At 36.1% G+C, this 22,500-nt stretch overlaps 1 protein-coding gene across 1 annotated transcript in view; it reads left to right on the top strand.

Moving 5' to 3' along the window:
* The window catches only part of LOC137633866 (mucin-5AC-like), a 97,200-nt gene that overhangs the window by 62,966 nt on the left and 11,734 nt on the right, over positions 1 to 22,500 (top strand). The gene's annotated exons all lie outside the window — the stretch shown is intronic.

The following is a 22,500-nucleotide window of genomic DNA, read 5'->3' as shown; positions in this document are numbered from 1 at the left end:
AATGCTAATACCCAAACTAATACTAATACCAGTACTCGTACTGGTACAAATACCAGTGCCAGTACTGTTACTAGTACTAGTGTTGGTACTGGTACTGCTATTACTACTGGTATCAGTATCAGAACCAGTACTAATATCCGTACCTGTACCAGTATCAATAAAAATATTAATACAAATATTAATACTAGTACTAGTAGTAGTACTAAAACTAGTACTGGTACTGGTACTTAAACTGGTTTTGGTACCGATTCCATATCAGTGATAGTACCAGTACCAATACTGGTGCTAGTACTGTTACCTTTATACTGTACCAGAAACAGTAGTAGTACTAGTACTTATCTCAGTATCAGTGTCAGATTTTGTTTACATTCTCTCTCTCTCTCTCTCTCTCTCTCTCTCTCTCTCTCTCTCTCTCTCTCTCAGAAGTTCCTGGGGGTTACTCTACTGATGTGGGTCGCCTCTTCCTCTCCCAGAGTCTTAAAGGGCATGATGATGATAAGTGAGGATGAATGGAACAGGAACTCCCAACTTTTACATCTCTGGAGCCAACCTTTAGTTCCGTCAGCATTTAGATTTCTGTTTTCTAATTCTTATCTTCTGAGATGTTCAACTTCTCTAACACAATTGTGGTTTATTATCTCAGGTGAGAGATAGAGAGAGAGAGAGGGAGAGAGAGAGAGAGAGAGAGAGAGATTCCCACCATTCCCTATTCATAAAGCTCCTCAAACACCTTGATATATAAACCCTTCAATTCTCAGCGTCATTCCCACATTCTTTCCTAACATCTCCTTTGCACATTTTATTCCTTGTTTTACTGGAGCAGATATTACAGCAAGTTTTCAGAAGCACCAAAATTAGCTTAAGGTTTTGATCTAAAGAGAATGACACCTTTGAATGTAAAGGAATATTACATTTTGTAATGAAATCACAGAAGATTTTCTCCCATTTCAATGATCTTTGGTGTCAAAATCATTCATTTTTTTCACTATACCAAAATCTATTTTGGAACAACTGGAGTTTTCACTTACTTCCAACAACCAGGGCACAGTGGATGGCAACACTGTTGTGAAACTCAGCATATGGGGGTCAGTATGAACTGAATAATTATTTATTTACTGAACCTAAATCATTTTCTTAGTGAATTAAATGTCTATTATATCCACCACCATCCAGCTATTGTTGCCTACATTCAGTTTAACACAGATGTTTAATTTAAAACAGCGGAGCTTGAATGGATAAGGTATGCCGGGGTGAACTACCAGAGTCTAGCCAAGGGTAACTGGGTCTTATAATACATTGCTTTGCAGGTAGTTAGTTAGTTAGTTAGTTACCTGGATGGTCTACAGATCGTAGGGGACTTGAATGATCATACTGGAGTTGGGTGTAGGTCATACACACTTTTATTCCCTATCGTTGGCATATACCGTACCTTATTGAGCATGATTGTGATTAGTGTGGTCAAAGGATGAACTATCTGCCTGGATTCAATGAATATAGATAATGGTTAGTCATTCATACTTTGAATAATATTCACCCAGATGGCAAAAGGAAACTTAAAAATGCCTCTTGAAAATAAACTGAAATGTCTGAAGAGGGAAAACTAGAAAAACATTTTGTAATGTTTTGAGAAAAGCCCTTTTTTTTTTTTTTTTTTTTTTTTTGCTGACCAGACATTTTGGGAGCCTATTGTGATGTCTCTGTATGTCTATGTCAGTCAAAGTGTCAGTTCTCTCTCTCTCTCTCTCTCTCTCTCTCTCTCTCTCTCTGTGTGTGCAACATATCCTTTGATCTTTGATAGAATATTTGTTGCAGAAAAATCCACCGATGTCTGTTGTTGGTTCTTGCATGAAATTGCATTTTGCAATTCTGTTGCAAAACAAAGTTTCCTGCACACCATTATTAATGGAATATGTAGCTATTTGTGCAGACACAAACTCATTATCTGTGACGAGCATTGAATCATTAAGCGTTTGAATCTCTCGTTGTCCAAAGACAGCGAAAGGGATCACTTAAACGGCCTCTTCTTCTTCTTCTCCTTCTTCTTGGAGTCAAGAATAAGGAAAGATTGTCCAATTCCCTGAATCTCTTCCTCCTCCTCCACTGGACATTAACGAGAATTCTTCCTTCTCCCTTCTGGCCAGACCCAAGGAAGGTCTTCTTCTTCTTCTTCTTTTTCTTCTTCTTCTTCTGACACTTAAAAGTTCATTGTCTCTCTCTGCTGTGAGATCTTCATTAGATTAGTTCTTCATTAACGGAGGTCTTCAATACACAACGTTTTCATTAACTTGGTCTTCATTAACTGAGGTTTTCATTAACCAAGGGCTTCAATAACTGAGCTCTTCAATAACATATATAAGTCTCTTGTCAATTGGAAGTACGTTATTTATCTCCTCACAGCAGTCGATTGACCACCATGTACGAGAGAGATATTAGAGACTGGGGCACTCTTTCAAACGAAAAGTTAGTCCAGAGAGAGAGAGAGAATCACTTGCTCTCTCTCTCTCTCTCTCTCTCTCTCTCTCTCTCTCTACATATAAATACACATTTCCATAGACTTAATTTCCTGCAACAGACAGCTAATTTCCTTAGTCGAAGTCGATTCGAGTCGTAACAATAAACCGAAATCGGACGAAGAAAGAAGAAAAGACAAGAGAGAAAGAAAGATATCAAAGAAAGCACGATGACGTCATCATGGAGGAATCTGGAAACTATTTCGCCATCTAGTTAATATCTTTGACTTTTGTGTCTGTTGTTGACATGGCACCGTTCTCTGCAAGAAAGATCTTCTCTACTCTTCTTTTTATTCTTCTCGTTTTCTTTGTCTTGACTATTTGAACTTAACAATATAAAAGCATGAGAGAGAGAGAGAGAGAGAGAGAGAGAGAGAGAGAGAGAGACCCCTTGAACATCAGGTGTCTTCCTTAATTATATGTAAATTGGGTGTCCGTTATTCCTCAAGCCCTTAATCAAAGTTGATGCAAGACCTTAAAGTCTTTGACCCTGTCCTATTGGGGTCTTTCTTTACCTGCACTTTATTCCCTAATGACCTGGGCCAGGTCCCCTCTTCCGCTAGGGAGCAAATAGGGCCAGAGATATTCCCTCCTTTATATATTGATCCTCGCTCTGAATATGGAGCCTTGATTCGGTAGGATCAGAAAGCGATTGAGGACGTCCAAATGCAGACACGAAGATGGAGGTGTTTCTTTTCATCATTCCTGGATCCTTTAGCATGGAGAGAGGATGTCTTGTTATAGTACTTTTTTAATCTAGATTTGTACACCTTTCCTCCATTTACCATTAATTGGTCATCAACAATGAACAGCAAAATGACATTGGTGGTCCTTGTTGACCTCAAAGAGAATGGTCTACAATTCCTGTGGCCTCTGGTTGTCGGAGTATCCAAAAAGTTTGCCCTACAGAACCAATCTTATAAGACAAACCCTTATGTTTACATCTAACCACATGGAGACTGTCCAACACCTTCTCAAAGACATAAGGTTTTCTAGATTGTCTATTTGAGATTCCTAAAGACATTCCACTAATAAGTTCTTATCAAAGTCAATAGAATAAAGAACTAGTTTTATTAATACCTTTTGAATATTTTCAATTTCTTAACTTTTGCAATTTTCCTCCTGCCTTTCTAACTTCTCCTCTTCCCTTTAGTAAATCTATATTCACAACTCACATACCTGAACATTCATCTCATTCATCTCCTGTCAGGATGGAGGAACAGATGTCCACCGAATTTGCAGTTGCAATAATGTCCCAATTTCAACTGTCATATCTTCATACTGTATCTCTTTCAAAATGAAGCCATCAAAAGGTTTGCACCAAGGGTAGCAGTGGCCTAGTGGAAACGTCCTTGCCTGCATTCTGCTGGACAGGAGATCGAGTCCAGATCAAAATTGATTGTTTCTTCAAGTGATTGTAACCTCACCATCTAAGGATGGTGGGGGGGGGGGGAGCCTTATAGGTAGACCTGCTGGGGCATCAGCAGCCATTGCCTGGCCCTCCCTGGTCCTAGCTTGAATGGGGAGGCGATTTAAGCGCTGATTATATGTACATATGGTCAGTCTCTAGGGCTTTGTCTCGCAGTAAAGAGTAATAAAATGAGTAATCACTTATTTAAGTAACCACTTAGAAGGTACGAACACCAATATATAATTTACATTTGTATATCAGAAGGGAAATAAGTCCAATTTCAAATCCCATCTCAAATAGAGGCAAGATGGCTGACACTGGTGGGGGGGGGAAGCGATGAGGAAAGACCTCCCATCTATTTATGTTGGATATCAGTGGAAAGACGATATCGTACAATTTCCTACTGAATTGTCATACAAATTTAGGGGAATTCTTGGCTCAGTCATAATAATAATAATAATAATAATAATAATAATAATAATAATAATAATAATAATAATAATAATTACAAAGTATCTATATATAAACATAGAGAGATTCATGAGGTACCCGACTGTATATAGGAATAGATGTAAGGTAAGATTCTCTCTCTCTCTCTCTCTCTCTCTCTCTCTCTCTCTCTCTCAGAAACAATATTTTCTTCATTATTATTCATTAACTAGAGAAGACAGAGGAAGTTATAAATTATTAATCTATTTTTCATTATAATTACATTCTTCTTAATACGAACTTACTAAGACGTGTCTCTGGTGCTTCACCATTCAGAAGTTTTGGAAAAAAAAAAAACTTCTTTTCTTTAAGTTTCTCGGCTGAAGTTGGGAAGTTTTGAGAAGATATTTGATTACATATATGTACATATGAATTTATAAGTCATATGTATAGGTGTGTATTATGTTAGATTCATATCTTTAGATACAAAAGTACAATAATTCTTGATCTAAAAGGTATGATATTTCCTCTGGACAAATGAGTTTCGAGAAATGTAAACAAATGCGGTGATGCCGGATGAACGATAACTCTTGAACAAATAGAAAATCTCCCTCTTTTCCTATTCTCGTCTACAAACAAAAACTCCTGCAAAGGATCTCATTAACAGAGAAAGAAAACAAACTTTCTCTTTTAAAAGGACACACAAGAAATCCTTCAGTCCAGGAACTATGGTCAAAAGGATTCCATTTAACCCTGTTTTTAAAAACCCTTTCCTGTATTATCATACGTTTGGCAGCTACACCTTAAACGAGTTGCCATTAGCCTCAGGATTGGAACGATTCCTTTCAGCTCTGAGGCAGAGACGTGGACTACTGTAAGCAGTTTTATCCTCTTGGACACCCATAGAAAGCTTCTCTTCCTCCCTTTTATCCTCTTCTAACAAGACTTTCCCTTTCAACGGGACACACAAAAGACACCCAAGAGAGATTGGACAAAAGAAGCCATTATAACCTTAAAACGTTTAAAATCCCTCCAAAGATTATCGTACGGTTGGCAACTTACTCTCCTTTGAATTGGCCTATTTTGAGAGACAGAAGGTTAGACTGGGCGTGGAAAACTGTAAGCATTTTTGTCTTAATACCCATCTCTCTCTCTCTCCCTCTCTCTCTCTCTCTCTCTCTCTCTCTCTCTCTCTCTCTCTCCTTGCCCTTGCAATAATTTATATTGATTTGATCAACATTTACCATTAAAATCATGTAACTTTTACCAGTAGAGAGAGAGAGAGAGAGAGAGAGAGAGAGAGAGAGAGAGAGAGATTAAACCCTTTGGATTCTAAATGTGTCTCTGATGACGTCATCGTTGCCATGGCAACCTGAAGTAAACAAACATTTTATTGATTAATGAAATCGATGAGATTTTGATATTAATAATAATGATTAACACAAAACTCTTCAATCGATCATCCAGTCAGAGGAGTTGGACAGCCTCGAGTTAAGACGGTGTTTGGTGGGTGACCGCTAAGAGTTGGTAGGTGCTGTTGGCATACAGCCCCCTTCAACATCAAATGCTTAAGAAAATAAATTGGTGTTTAATATATATGTATACATCAAATGCAGCCATTTCTAGTCTACTGCAGGACAAAGGCCTAAGACATGTCCTTATTCATGTCTGGGGTTTGGCCAATTTTCACCACCACACTGGCCAACGAGGAATGATAATGATTGGATATTTTCGCATAATTGCTCACAGCAAACCAACCTAGTATGGGGTGGCCTTGACTAGTAACGCTTTGCCGATTACAGAGATACGCGAGAGCCAGTTTTGCTAAACATAAATCTGAAATCCTCCTAAATTCTTCTTCACAAAACTCCACAAAATCCATCATTTTCCCACATAGCAAAAAATAGTATTATTATAACACTGGACTTCAAACCACACAAAGGTCGAAATTGTGGTTCAATAAAGAGAGATTTTGGCTCTTAAGGAAAACGTCATAAACTGGTCATCTCATCTAGCGGTTTGTGGCACCTCTCTTTGAAGCCCAATATAATTAGTTATTTAATGACCTCAGTCACTTCATTAATAGTGAAATTGTTGCTGTTACTTTAATTAGAACGATGTTGTTTTCATATTAATTGACTAAAAGTTACAACAACTGGTGAAAAAAAAAATTAAACATCATCATAACATGATGTTGATTATTTCTTTACCTGTTGCTGAAGCTTTTACCCACTTATTTTTGTATCCAAGATGAGACCCAAGATGAGGCTGTAGAACGCTTCAAAAAGCATTTGATCCTTCTCATACCTTTACTGTAGACTCACAAACATCCCATCTAATCTCTCTCTCTCTCTCTCTCTCTCTCTCTCTCTCTCTCTCTCAGACAGACAGACATACACACACAGACACAAACAAACGGACGAACAAACAAAATAACTCTTCCACTGAATATTAATTGTGTCTTTTTTTTATAAAATGTTTTTGTCATTGTTTAAGAAGAACCTCCAGAGATTTTTATTTTATCTGCAAAAGACCAGTTGTAATGACGCAGACTTTGTTGGGGGTTTCAAGGAACTGTTCATGAGCTATGTCTGAAAGAGCATGAATCCATGGAGAGATGCTGTTGGAGAGAGAGACTTCTTAAGTCTTGTGTCACTTTTTGGAGTTTTACTTTTAGAAGTTGAAAATGTGTTAAGTCTCACATGACACAGATTTCATGTTTTCTCTTCTCTTTGGAAACTTCCACTTTAGATGACAAGGATATTCATCACTCTCTCTCTCTTCAACAACAACAACAACAGAAATGATAATAAGAGTAACAAACTTCCATGAAGGAGACAAATGACTCAGAGACACTTTGACATTTACTCTAGACCATGTGAAAATTCTGATTGGCTTAGAACGTATATCATAAATGTCTGTTTAATTTGTCTTTAAATTTTGATATTAAAATTTGTTCAAGTACAAAACGGGGAGGGACGTCTGTACCTGATAGTCAGTTGGTTGTAGTGGGTCGTAGTTGATTGTGGAATAAGGTATGCAGCTTGAAAATGCACCTTAATTGCAAGGTAACACGAACAAATACATACATACATACATACATACGTATATCAATGTATCCAACTGATTTATGCCTGTGTCAGAGACAGTGTGCGTTATGTAGCCCTTGAAATAACAAGACTAGTCTCTCTCTCTCTCTCTCTCTCTCTCTCTCTCTCTCTCTCTCTCTTAACAAGAGCGTTCATTTCAGCAAGAGATTCCTCATCATTTCTTTTGGCGCCAAAAAGATGTTTACCGGAACCGTTTCCTACGACATCAACCTTCCCCCGTTAGACTCGTAAAGCATTTCCAACTCCTTCACGTCTCTGCATATTCTCTCCTATTCTTTATAATTTCTGTTCTTTAACACCGCATTGTCAACTAGACTCTGCAACTATTCTTTTGTTCAGGATTTCTCCACATTTTCTCTTTCTTTTACACATTAGAGAACGGTGCTTTTGTCCCGGATGTAAACATTAGAACTAATTCTTCTTCTTCTTCTTCTTCTTCTTCTTCTTCTTGTGCAAATTTGTTGGCGACAACAAAAGTCTTTCATGAATATTTCCTGGGCAAAAAAACACAAACATTTGAGAGGATTCTTTACACATCGTTACTCTTGGAGATAATTTTACTCTATGAAGAGATGAAAATAATAGTTAGAATTTATTATTTGATATATATTTAGATGTATTGTACTTCCACAGAAAATATCGATATGTATTTTCTAATTGAAAATACATATAGGCCTATATAGGCCTATTCCAAAAGCAAAACCATCTACATTAAGATAAAAGTGAAGTTGAAATACAAGAACAGAGTTTAACAAATTCTTAAAAGGCTTCAAGGATTTTCCTTCATCCAAGATTGGGGATTATTTGCCAACAGAACTGATCCTTTTGTCTCAACTTTGCCTTTTGTTGGCAATGCTTTAAAGCTGACACCATTTACTGGTGAGCTTGTAGTCAATACTGCCAGCATAATGTTGGCAGCACTGTTAAAATGTTTGGTTAAGTGTTATGTTGGCAGCTCTGTCTCCGTTTCATAATGAGGAAGACAACAGATACAAAACCACATATGTTGATTCCTCCTCTTCTGATATTGAAGATGGGTTGATTATTAAGAAGGTGGGAGCTCTCTCTCTCTCTCTCTCTCTCTCTCTCTCTCTCTCTCTCTCTCTCAAATATTAAAAAAAAAGAAATTCATTGAAAACTGAAGTGTTCTTTTTATATTAACTGTTGTCCATTTCATAACAAGAGAAAATTGAATTTCAAAGTAAAGGAGATTAACAAAAAAGATAAACTTAAGAGGCCGTTTTTATCTTTCAGTTTCTTCATCACCAAAGTTAAGGTCAACAGAAGGTTTATTTAGACAACTGAACTTGAATGGATAAGGTATGCCAGGGTAAACTACCAGAGCCTACCCAAGGGTAAATGGGTCTTATAATCCATTGCTTTGCAGGTAGTTAGTTAGTTAGTTACCTGGATGGTCTACAGATTGTAAGGGTACTTGAATGATCCTACTGGAGTTAGGTGTAGGTCATACACACTTTTATTCCCTATCGTAGCCATATCCCCTACCTTATTGAGCATGATTGTGATTGATAAGGTCAAAGGATGATCTATCTGCCTGGAGTCAATGAATACAGATAATTGTTATTCATCCATACTTTGAATAATATTCACCCAGATGGCAAAAGGAAATCTCTCTCTCTCTCTCTCTCTCTCTCTCTCTCTCTCTCTCTCTCTCTCTCTCTCTTCAGTTGCTATTGCTTCTCCTATCACAAGTAGCAACAGCAGAAGAAGCAGAAGATAAATGGCAACATTAATATCTGGTTGTTGTTTGATAAAGAGTAGAGGTGTTTTGCGTATAGGCCTATTTCTCCAATGCCACGATTAATAAGCCAGAGTAAAATAGACTCTAAACAGATCGTCTCTTTATGCATCGCTCAAAAGAGAATGAATTAATTCAGTAATTAAAGTTGATAAATAAAGAAACGAGACGATGAAATGAGAATGTGTCTGTCTGTCTCTCTCTTGTGGTGCTTCCCAACATGGCTCATTGGGTGAGAGGTTGAGGAGATGATTATTATTATTCCCTCCAGACATCATCGTTCATTTCCTTTAGACATCGATCAATAGACGAAACACTTTCTATTCAGTCTAACCTCTATTTAGACTCATTTGGGGTTTAGACATTTTGAAATACGTTGATGAATTTTGAAATTGTTCAACAGTTCCAAATTGATCTTTTTCTTTCTCCAAATGGATCTTTTTTCAGGAACTGTTTTCTGTTCAAGTTTTGTTGAGGGGTTAAATAAAAGGGAATTTTTGGACGATGAATTTATACATTTAATGAAACTTTAAAGGAAGAGGAAAATGGTACAATTTTCCTGTTGTCAAATCAAACCTGTATCATTTGGATGACCTTCAGTTCAATAGGTCAAAGGTCAAAGGTCAGAGATGCAATAGTTAGATGATTTTATGAGGAAAACCAATATTTTCTTTTCATTAAAATGGCCATCTCGAAAAACTCGAGCTATTTTTGTCTTAAATTTTGCTTCACTAAAACATATAATAATGAATAATGACAATTAATTTAGAAATGATACTTTTATTATTATTATTATTATTATTATTATTATTATTATTATTATTATTATTATTATTATTATTATTATCTAAGCTACAAACCTAGTTTAAAAAGCAGGATTCTTTATAAGCTCAACGGCTCCAACAGGGAAAATAGCCCAGGAAGGAAAGGAAATGAGGAAACAGAATATTAAGCCCATGTGTACCCTTAAGCAAGAGAACTCTAACCAAAGACATTCTCTCTCTCTCTCGGCGGGAACATTTGTCTTTGGCACCTGATCATCTCGCTTTGGACACACAACCATTGGACTCCAGGACTGTTTACAAATGAGTCCAGATATTGTCTGGACTTCACTGACAGGAGGCAAAGGATGTGGCACAGAGGACATGAATGGTTTAAGGATGCCAACATTGGTGTACTGTTATGGCGAGGATCAATTATAGGGGAAGGATCAGCATGATTGGAAGATAAGATTTGCATGTCATGAGGAGAGGCAGCATGAAGGGCGTTCTCTAGAGGGATGACATCCTTGATGTGTAGGAGAGATCTTACTCTGATCCTGTTGGTCCTGACTTCATTTTGATGGATGATAACGCTTATCTCCAATCGTGGTAGGGTGTTGAATCCCTTCCTAGATAAGGAGACAATTGTCTAGATGGAATGACCTGCTCGTTTCCCAGACCTAGACCCAATTGAGCATGTGTGGAACATGTTGCAGGTTGCCATATCCGGTCGTGTAGCAAAGGACACGTATGTGTATATGTATGTATATATATGTATGTATATGTATGTTTTGCTTATGTATTTATATATATAAGGCTACCGTGTTCTCATATAAATAAACTGTACTGAAAAACAAGAAATTACCCGCCACTAGAAATGACCCTTTTCGGCAGGTGTCTAATGAGCTTGGGGACTCCACCCACTTAAACACCTGACCCAAGCACAGGTAGCTGGTAAGGGAGTGTCATTGTTCTTTAAATCTCTATATGTATATTCGTACGTTTGCTTTCCCTATAAAATGTGAAGAAGCCCCTCTCAATAAATCAGTCCTCTGAGGAAGTATCACGAAACTAGTCAGGACTTAAGCGTATATTTCGTATTTTCATTTTCCCTGTGGTTCTTCTGCATATATATATATATATATATATATATGTGTGTGTGTGTGTGTGTGTGTGTATGTATATACACTTTTCATTCAAGAGTCTTTCCCCTCTTATCAAGACCCCTGAAGATCTGATGCCCTTATTATATCAATGAAGGGAAATCGTTGTTGGGAGAGGATTTATCTAAGAGGAGGTTCCCATTAAATCCCTTCCCTTTGGGGTTAAATCCTTTCCTTTATTCCCCACAATTTCTGAGTATTATGAAGCACTGGCATTCTCAATGGAGGTATTTTAATAGTATACGTTTTATCAGTAATGATAATTTATCAATGATAGTATATCTCTTATAGTTCACCTAATGGTAACAACGATTCACTTATTCCACTCGACACTTTACTGGTAGAAGTTTTCGTCTCATAACTCCTATTGATGGTGATGATATTGATACCATCTGTATTGAGTAATGATGACGTCATATGTAATGTAGACCTAATAATGTTATTGGTTATGTCTGTTCCATCAGTAATGACGTCATAGAGGATTGGTGTTTTATCAGTAATGATGTCAAAGGTAATAACTCTACATCTAGATAAATGTCAATCAATTTGCAAAATGCAATTTTATGCAAGAACTAACAATAGAGAGAGAGAGAGAGAGAGAGAGAGAGAGAGAGAGAGAGAGAGAGAGAGAGAGAGAGCTTGTCATTTTGGCTCTGAAACTCATGCCTTTAGAGATAGACACAGACAGACATCACAATAGTCTCCCAACATATTCTATTGGAGGAAAACTTCGAGTTTTATGAAGACCAAAGAAATACATCGGTGTTTTTTCTTTCTTCACTAAACACTGCAAAATGTTTTTCCTGTTTTTTTCCTCCTCAGTTTATTTTTAATTTTTCCCTATACAGAGTTTTTTTTTCTGTACAGTGATTGGAATATAGGAAAATAGGAACGGAAAGAATCCCAAACACACACACACACCAATATATGAGTAATTGAAAATGCAGTTGCAAGCCCTCTACATTCTTCCTCTTACATCTCTGACCCTCCACACCTGACTGACTATCAGGTACCTATCTCAATCCTCTCCTTTTCTTCTCAAAATCAAAATCTCTCTCTGTAAAATCTTCCAATGATTTTGGAAGAAGAGAGAAACTGGAAGTCCCAAAAGAGACACCTCTCAAAGACTTCCAATGTTCTCTGGAAGAGTTTGGAAGTCTTCCATTGAAAGATGAACCTCAAATGAGAACCTTTCTTCTTCTTGAGAGGTTCAAATGGAGAAGGTTCAGAGTTCAGAGTTTCAGAGGTCAAAGGTCAAAGGGAAATGATATAAGTAAACCGTTTATGGTTCTCCTTTGTGCCAACATTAAAGTTTATTATTATTATTATTATTATTATTACCACCCTAGTTGGAAAAGCAGGATGCTATAATCCCAGGGACTCCAACAGGGAAAATAGCACAAGTGTGTATGTGTGTGTGGGAGGGGTGTCAGACAAACATTTACACTTGTACGAAACACACAAAAAAAAGGGAAATAATAATTTGTACAAAATTCCCCAAAAGAAAATGACTTACTTCAAATAGTTAAGAAATACAAAATAATGATCATCACAGAAGAACAAAAGTTCTGGGAACTCATTGGCTGAAGACACTCATAAAAGATTATACTATATATATATATATATATATATATATACTTTAGCTAGGGATATGCATATGATATGATATATATATATATATATATATATATATATACATATATATATTATACAAATATATTCAATTATGAATAATTAGGGATGTATACATATACAAAGTACATGCATATACATACTCTACAGATATATATACATAAGTGTGTGCGTATTTTGTGTATATATAAACTCGTGTGCGTATACATACATGTTTGTAGCCTCCCTTATGTATATAAATCCCAGAATCGATCCGTTAGGGGGAAACAAATACCAATTTCTGTTTTCTACAGTAATCTGTGGTAATCTTTGACGTCTGTTGTGTTGCCCTAATGTGAAATAAAGTTCCTGGGAGTTACTCGACTGATGTGGGTCGCCTCCTCCTCCCCCAGTCTCTCAAAGGGCATGATGATAATAAGGGAGGATGAATGGGACAGGAACTACCTAACCTTATATCTCTAGAGCCAACCTTTAGTTATGTCAGCATTTGGATTTCTGTTTTATAATTCTTATCTTCTGAGATGTTCAACTTCACTAACACAATTTTGGTTTAGTCTGTCTGTCTGTGAGAGAGAGAGAGAGAGAGAGAGAGAGAGAGAGAGAGAGAGAGAGGGAGAGACAGAGTTATTTCTTCTTAATAAAAGAATCATTAGTTAAATTCTTGACTCAAATGCTCCAGTGAGATCTGAAGTAAATTCTTCCTTTATTATCTTAAATGCTCCGAAGTTTTACAAAATGCTCTTTTATTTTGCATTCAGGAAGACTGGGATATATATGCTCCCTTTAGGAGAATGTTCTTTGTTGGAGGTATCACAATGCTCATCTATATGCTCCGATATTAAACGCTCCTTATTGCAAATATTAAATGATAGAAAATGCTCCAATTGATTTTAGAAAATCTATTACGATATATTCCATACATAATTAATATATCAGAGCCTAAATGCTCCCATATGCTCCTCCGTTGGAGCAAGAGCATAGAGTCAACGGTCCGCTTCCCACATCGCAAACGACCAAACTATCTTAAACCAACATTGGATTAAACTCTGATGGAAGTTCGAGACTCGGTTGTAATCAACAGCTGATGCGATGCGATCTTCGTCTCGGACTCATTTCGGACCACAGGAACACTTACTAAAAAATGGCGGTTTTTATCAAATTCAAAATTATTCAAGAGCAAAATTCAGTGTTATTTGCGTGTTGAATTAATTACGAAAATTTAATACATATCAAAAGATATCCTTCGGTAATGTATATAAAAACGGGAGGTGAAAATAACGATGTGGTTATTTGCCCACGATATAATTAAGGTACGAGTCCGAAGTGCCTAGATAGCATTCTCTCTCTCTCTCTCTCTCTCTCTCTCTCTCTCTCTCTCTCTCTCTCTCTCTCTCTCTCTCTCTCTCTCTCTCTCTCCTTTAAGATACTGTTTATTATATAAGGCTAAAATGAAGAGGACAGAACATAAAATTCCATTGTGGTGGAAAATGAGAGAGCAAAGTGACTTGAGAGAGACCTCTATTGGATGTTCACTGAACTTGCAGTTACAAATATCTCCCCAATGTCAACTGTCATGTCTTCATACTGTAGCATTAATTCATTTTCAAAAATGAAGACACCTAAAGGGTTGCATCAAGAATGAAAGGAGGAGGAGGAGGAGGAGGAGACTTACTACGGAAGATGTAGTATTTTGTTTTCAAGTCTCCTCATCATCTGGAATACCACTAGCAACTGATGAATGAGAATGAAAGATATACATATTTATATCATGCAATATATATACACTGACCTGACCTCATTTAAGCTGAGTTAAGTAAAGGTCATTTAATGACTGTTATGTTATTCTGATACAAAATCTTTTCCTTTACTTTCAGGTAAGATTCTTTTCTCTCTTTGGGAGTCAGAATTTAGGGTTAGTTAGAGAAGGAGTTTCGTTTTAGGTGATTTTAATATATAATGTTTATAAATAAGTTTATTTTCTGATGTAATGTAATGGTTGACATATATATATATATATATATATATATATATATATATATATATATATATATATATATATATATATATATATATATATATATATATATATATATATATATGTATATATATGTAATAAATGAAATAGTTGTTATTACATGTTTAAAACACATGTCGTAATATGTCATTTTGGATGAAGATGCTAGCCGTGAGATTTGCTGTAGTCATGTAAAATCATAAACAGGATGCACTATGCAGCCTCGGCAATGTAACATTTTTTTTAAACATCAACACCAATGCATCAGTGTGTGAAAGATTGTGACGTCACCGGATGCAGGTGTCTTCCGAGAAAGAATGTAAGTTTCCATGTTGTGTTTAAAATGCTACGTCAACTAAGCATACGATATCTGTGATATCGATAATTTAATCAGTTCATATCTATACTTCACCAGAATTGGTCATCCGACCAAACCAACTCCACTCCTATGATGGAGATGTTTAACTCTGTTGTTTTTAGAGAGTAAATACTTTTAAAGCTAATAAGATGAACTTCGTTATCCAGCCTTAACATCTTAAACAACACATACTCAATGTGTGCTTATAAAAGTAGCACACTAATAAATGGTGGCAGCGGTAACACACCAATAAATGGTGGCAGCGGTAACACACCAATAAATGGTGGCAGCGGTAACACACCAATAAATGGTGACAGCGGTTAAACTCTACGAATCAGAGAAAGATCTTCAAGTAATTATAATAATAAACTCTAAGAATTAGAGGAAGATCTTCAGGACATCAAAATAAGCAATAAAACCAGAGAAAGATCTTCAAGAACTCAACGTTATCTACATGTATCTACAATTTTGACTAAGTAACATAGTCCATCGAATTATATAACATTTAATGAATGTTATAAATACAAACTGATGAACTGGATCTTCAATCAACATCCTAGGAAACCCAAGGACTGACGTTCAACGTTTACAAAACATATCCAGGAAGCACTACATTCAACGGAAACTCGAACGATACATCGCTAACAAAACATCAAGAGAGAGAGAGAGGATGTGTCGACATCACACAAGCTAAGTACAAATTTTTAAATTCATTCCAGTTTGGGCAGTGAAGTGTAGTTATCACGAGTCGTTAGTCGATTATTACTGGGGTGAGTGGTTTGCTAATCTTTTATTTCCTTTCATTAAAGGAAACTGTGTTCAACTCCGAATTCTCATCTAGAATTTTTTCTCTCTTTGTGCTATTTCCTTTTTCTTTCAGAAATTTACAGGAAATATCTTTGTGTTCAGTTTTCTTTCAGAAATTTTCGGGAAATGTCTTGGGATTAGTAACATTGTTTGGGGAATTTTATTATACATATGAATTTACGCAGTGGATGTCTGTATTCATATAGATATTTTGATAGAATTGCAAGGGGCCACAGAGATAGGAAAAGAAATACAACAGTCATGACTCCCCCTGTGAGCCCTACCCCTGGACCTAGTGGCGGAGGCCAGACTAATCCTCCTCCGATTGTGACGCTTGTAAATGCCAGGTCAGCAATCCTTCCTTTTCAGGGTCGAGTCAATGGGTTCTTGCCACAAAATGTGGAGTCATGGATTTCATCCGTCGATGCCCATTTAAATGCCAAACAAATCGTAGACCCTTTTGTACAATTACAAGAAGCTAAAAGCTTTATAGATTTTTCTAAGGGGGATGCGAGTGCGTATTTAAGAGGTGTTTCATTATAAGAAGCAGTTACCTGGGATGATTTCAAATTAAGGTTACGCACGGTCTATGGGGGTGAAGAAGCCTTGGATGTAGTATTAACTTTAAGAAATACACTTAATCAAGCCACTATGAATCGGCTTAATGTTATTGAGAGAGCAGCTCTCATAACTTATAGGCTTAATGAATATCAGGACATTTTCGGTAATTCCTCTTGGATTATTAGGGATAACATCTCCGTGAAAGATTTTTTACGATTAATGTATTTAACTTGCATGACACTTATGTTGCCTGAAGCTTTAGTGCGGTGTTTTGATAAAAAGTTAACGCCTGCAAGTACGGAATTGGATGTATATAAACAGATAAAGAAACACATGTCCAACTGTCCAGATCTCGATCCCGTGTTAACTCAAGTTTTTGCAAAGAATGAAACAAAGCCACAAACAGTGAACGTAGTTAATAGTCAAGTAGCGGGAATGACGTGTTATAATTGCAAACGTCAAGGTCACTTAAGCGCGGACTGCAGAACGAAATTCCGCTCGATTCATAATAGTTCAACTCATTCATACAATCAATGTTACTCGCGTAAGACACAACAGAATCCCAGAAATACGCAGTTAATTCCACAGTCAGTTTCATATGGAAATAAAAAGAAAAATCCTCATTTTAACAATAAGAAGAAACAACCAAATGTCAATGTAGTTCAAAGTCCAAAGCAAACAAACACTTCTTCGAATATCGCTGAGCCTGGGTCGTCAAACTAGACCTCACAAGGTCAGACTAATTTTCAGAATGTGCAGAGCAAAGCAAATAACACATAGTTAACTCCAGAGGGGAAGAGAGTGATGTTGGGTCAAGGTCATTCATGTCAACATCAATATTATTGAATAATCAATTTAATTTTTTATTAGATAATTGTGAGACAATAGATTTTCTTATGAAACACACGGCCGAATTAAGTAAAACAGTGCATGCTCTCGTAGATTTGCAACGAATCCATACAATAATAAGCCAAAATGAGTTACGACCAACCTTACATGCTGTAAATCTAGAACACAAATCCTTTACGTTATTTTTTGACTCTAGTAGTCCACGTAATATCATGGATTTGAAGACACATCATGTGTTGTTTTCGAACTTTCCGATTGAAAAATCCGGAGTTAGACTCTCGGGTATAGGAAATAATCAATAAAATGTAATAAGCATAACTCATGTTCAGTTTAAAGTCGGTAAACGCACGTTTGCCGATACATTTGTTGTTGTACAAAACATTGATATGTATCCAGCTGTAATTATAGGATACCCATCTATGGGAAATCAAAACATTATCTTAGCCCCTGCCAAGCACGGCGTGTATATCAAAGGGAAATTCTATAAGTCTTCTATTACCTTAAAATCAGTTTTGGATAAAAAGGAGACGACAAATGTAACCGTAACGTACGTTGAAGAACCAATAACCTGTCTCACTAATATAGAAATAATATACGCGACCCAGCAGAATTCTCGTTCACCCGTAATATCATCTTGCACGTAATCTATTGAGCCAAACGTACCTTCGAATTTAATAGTGCAAAAAAAAAAAACATTACCGTGATCTGAAATATTAATCCTTTATGACACTTTGAAAACTAACGGATTGTCTGTCACACAAGCTATTTATACAGTAGGCTCACATCAACAATGTAATATTGAAGTCTGTAATCATTTAAATAACACTTTAGTAATTCACAAAAATCAACATATCTTGGATGTAGAAGTTTATAAACATCGTATTCTTACCGTTGCTGAGATCAATCACTCTCAATCAGTTGCGGATGAATCCCTTTTGCGGTCTATTAAAAATAAAATCAATAAAGACATTCAAGATGAAGAAATTCAGCAGAAAATTTTTGGACTTTTAACTAAATATCATGATGTTTTTTCCACTACGGATGGATCCTTAGGAAAAACAGATGTGATCGAGCATCAAGTAAGGTTAAAGGACAAGCAGAAAATTATCTATGTACCCTCGTACAGACTCCCTATGAAATTCCAAAATGAAATAAATGATGAAGTAGGTAAAATGCTAGAAGAAGGAGTCATTAGGAAATCAAACAGCCCTTATAATTTTCCTTTAATAGTTGTACCGAAAAAAGATCGAACATGGCGTATCTGCGTCGACTTCTGTCGTCTAAACGAAGAGACAATCCCTGATCAATTCCCAGTGCCATTTACTGACGATATTTTGTCTTTGTTAGGTCAGAATAAATATTCTACCAGTTTGGACTTACTTAAAGGCTTTCACCAGATATCATTAGAAGAAGATAGTATCCCATACACAGCCTTCAGCACAGCCAGGGGACATTATGAATTTTTACGGATGCCTTCTGGTTTACGTTGTGCTCCTATAACATTTACAAGAATGATTAACATAGTGTTTGGAGACTTTTTAGGGGATATATTGCATGCCTATATGGATGATCTTGTAATCTTTTCCAACACCTTAGAAGAACATCTACGTAAGTTAGAACTAGTGCTACAGAGATTAAGACAACATAACTTGAGGGTAAAGATTAGTAAGTGTGAATTTTTCAAAACAGGATTAGTATATTTGGGTTTCATGGTGTCAAGCCAAGGTCTTAAAGTAGTCCATGATAAGGTGTCGGCTATACGTAATTTTCCCATACCTACTAATGTCAAGGGAATACAGCAATTTCTGGGTTGTAGTGGATATTACAGGCGTTTTATACGCAACTATTCAATAATAGCCGCTCCTTTAACTGATCTTACGAAGAAGGGCGTAGATTTCATATGGTCTGACCAACATCAACAGGCGTTTAATACCTTGAAAGATGAACTGTGTAGTTCTCCTATCTTAAAATTTCCTGACTTCGGTAAGGAATTCTTCATTGCAACAGACGCCTCAGACTTAGGAGTAGGAGGGGTATTGCTTCAGCAATATGATAAACAATTTTTCCCGATAGCTATCTATTCTCGAAAATTGAGAACTTCCGAAAGTAAGTATGCAGTAATAAACAAGGAAGGTCTAGCTATTGTTAATTCACTAGTGCATTTTAAGTTCATAATTTACGGTTATCCCGTTAAGGTTCTTACTGACCATAAACCACTAACAGAGTTCTTTAAAGGCTTCAACCACAGCCCTAAACGAACTCGGTGGCATTTGATCATTCAAGATTTTGGCGCAAGAATCGGGTATTTACCTGGGAAAGCAAATATCATTGCGGATGCATTATCACGCAACCCCGTGTCATCTTGTATGAAGCCTTTAGCTGAATTAATAGATATATCAACATCCAAGCCTATTGTTAAAACGATATCTGAAAAAGAAGATTTAGGCTGGAGCGCTGAATTGTTACAGACTGAGCAAAGAAAAGATCAGAAAATAGAAACAATTATAAATGCTTTGAAAGGCAATCATAAGGAAAAGGGATATATAAAGTATAAGCAGCAGAATTATATAATCAAAGATAATATTCTGTGTAGGACTGTGACAAGGAAAACCCTCAATACACCACATGTAACTAACGACCAGGTAGTAGTACCAATCTCACTTATTTCCACTGTCCTGAATTGGTTGCATTCAAATCCATTACATGGACACCCGGGGTTCTCATTAATGTCACAGAAAGCCAAATCATTGTTTTATTGGCATTCGATGCTTACAGATATAAAAAGACACATAGCTAATTGTCGCACATGTCAGGAAAACAAATGGCATACGAAAACACCTGTCAGCCTAGGGGCTTATCCTGTGCCCAATCAACCCTTTGAAAGAATACATTTGGATTTGTTAACAGGATTTTACAAGTCAGACAGAGGAAATAAGCACCTCTTAGTAATTATAGATGCTTTAACTCGATATACAGAACTAATAGCGCTTAAAACTAAAACTGCAATTGAATGCGCTAGGAAGTTTTACCAGTGTTACATTTGTAAACATGGAATTCCACACATGATAATCTCAGACTCGGGTGGTGAATTTAATAATCACTTTCTTACCTCATTGTGTGAATTCCTCAGCATAAAGAAAATAAATACCATGATATATCACCCAGAGTCGAATGGGCTAGTGGAAAGAGCAAATGGGAAGATTTTAAATATATTAAGAGTAACACTAGGGGGATCAGACCCCAACTGGGATATTGCGATACCTGCAGCACTGAGTACTCTGAATCATTCATATCATATATCAATTAAAATGTCACCGCATGAAGCATTGTATGGTACCCCAGTAAGAACGCCTTTCCATGTATTAACGCCTACAACTAATCTATCAAATCCTTTAAAAGAATGTATAAATGCAAGTATAAGTCGATATGATATCCTTCGAAAGAATTTAGAAGAATCACAAATCATAATGAAAAGGAATCATGATAAAATAGCGAAGCCAACTAAAACATATACCGTGGGTGATAACGTTTATATTCAAATCAATGTGCGTAAAGGACTCAATGTAAGGGAATTTCATGTTAGTAACGCCATCTATTGATTGGTTTTGCAGTTACCGTATTTGCGAAGTTTCTGTTTATGATTTTATCCTTGTAGTTTTAGTTTCATAATAGACTTTGAAAGATAAATTTTGTATTTACTTTAGTCACGTTATAATCACCTAGCCGTGCAGTAAGTGGATTAACTGTTTGTGTTTATATGGAATATTGTTATCAGTTTTGTGAAATGTGTTAATCTTTAAAATTTGTCTTTAAAAGTGTATCTAAAATGGTTTAAGTGCATATTTAATTAAGTCTTTACGAATTGTTATTAATCATAAGTGTAGTTAAATTTCACAAGGTATGTTCTTTCGTTTTCAGCTAGGGTAATCCTCGACCCTTGGGGAAACAGTGCACGACCTTAAGCAATCCCGAACCAAGAGATGCACTTTTTATAAATCCTCGAACTATAATCACAGGTTCCCGCTGTTACATCGAAGCATACGTTATATAGGTGACTCTGAATCCGAAATCCAAATTGGTGTTATTTAGCGTATGATAAATGTCAGAGACCCATGAACAGTGACTTGTGTTATGTTTTGTGTTGTAAGGGTTATTTTTCTCGAGCAATTGTTGAGGTATTTATTCGTAACAAGACCTTTGGTGATTTATTATTTTTGTAATGGATGTTAAAAGGGTGTCAGACAGATAAGTTAATTAATAATTTTATTGTTCATCATTTGTTTATTTCTTTATTTCAGTATTATATCTTTCAATTTCATAATCCATAGTGGTGTTAATAAATTATAAATTGTAATTAAACTTTGTTTCTAAATTTCTGTATTTGTTTTACCATACCTAATCACAAATAAGCAGTGCTATCTTTACCAGGGAAAAATGTCTAAGGAATTCCCTGACATTAAGTGGTGTGCTCACCAGGGCTAATTTAAATATTTCCTTGTTAATAGTGGCCTGCGTTACTTTGTGATTGGTTTGGTGATAGTCATTTATTTTCTATTACAACACTTAAAAGTGCAATTAATTGGGGTGGCGGAAATTTACTTTGAGTATGTGGGCATTTTAAGAATATGGCTGGAAGGTCGCAAGTGGGAGACTTCCGATAGTTAATGGAATGTAAACAGAGTTCTTGAAACAGTGCCCGGTAACATAGTTGTTACGTAAGAGTTCAGTTGACTCTAGAGATATACTGGTTTGACAATTTTAAAGTTATTGTTTTTACTTCATATTTATTTTTATTAACTTTATTGTTGAATCTTGATGCTTGGTGATTGGTTACTGTTATTTAATGAAAGTGTGAGATTGTCCTTTATTCATAATAATTATTTCTAATACAATTCAGTTCCCGCTTATTGTTATTGTGTAACAGGTATCTTTAATGTTTCTTAAATTAAGTAGTTTGTAGGCAATGGTAAAAAACTGGATAATTTAAAATGGAATTTTATAAATTCTGGAAGGATGAAGGTTTGTCCATGGGACTCTCGGATGAAGCTCTTTTGAACTTTATAGAGAAGAAAATCAAAGATAGTGATGAGCGTGATAGAAGACATGCTGAAAGAGAAGAAAGGGCTTTGATGATTA

The sequence above is a fragment of the Palaemon carinicauda genome, chromosome 43 (assembly GCF_036898095.1).
Source record: "Palaemon carinicauda isolate YSFRI2023 chromosome 43, ASM3689809v2, whole genome shotgun sequence".
NCBI classification, from domain to species: domain Eukaryota; kingdom Metazoa; phylum Arthropoda; class Malacostraca; order Decapoda; family Palaemonidae; genus Palaemon; species Palaemon carinicauda.
The sequence above is the reverse complement of the archived record's forward strand: the minus strand, read 5'-3'. Positions and strand labels throughout refer to the sequence as shown.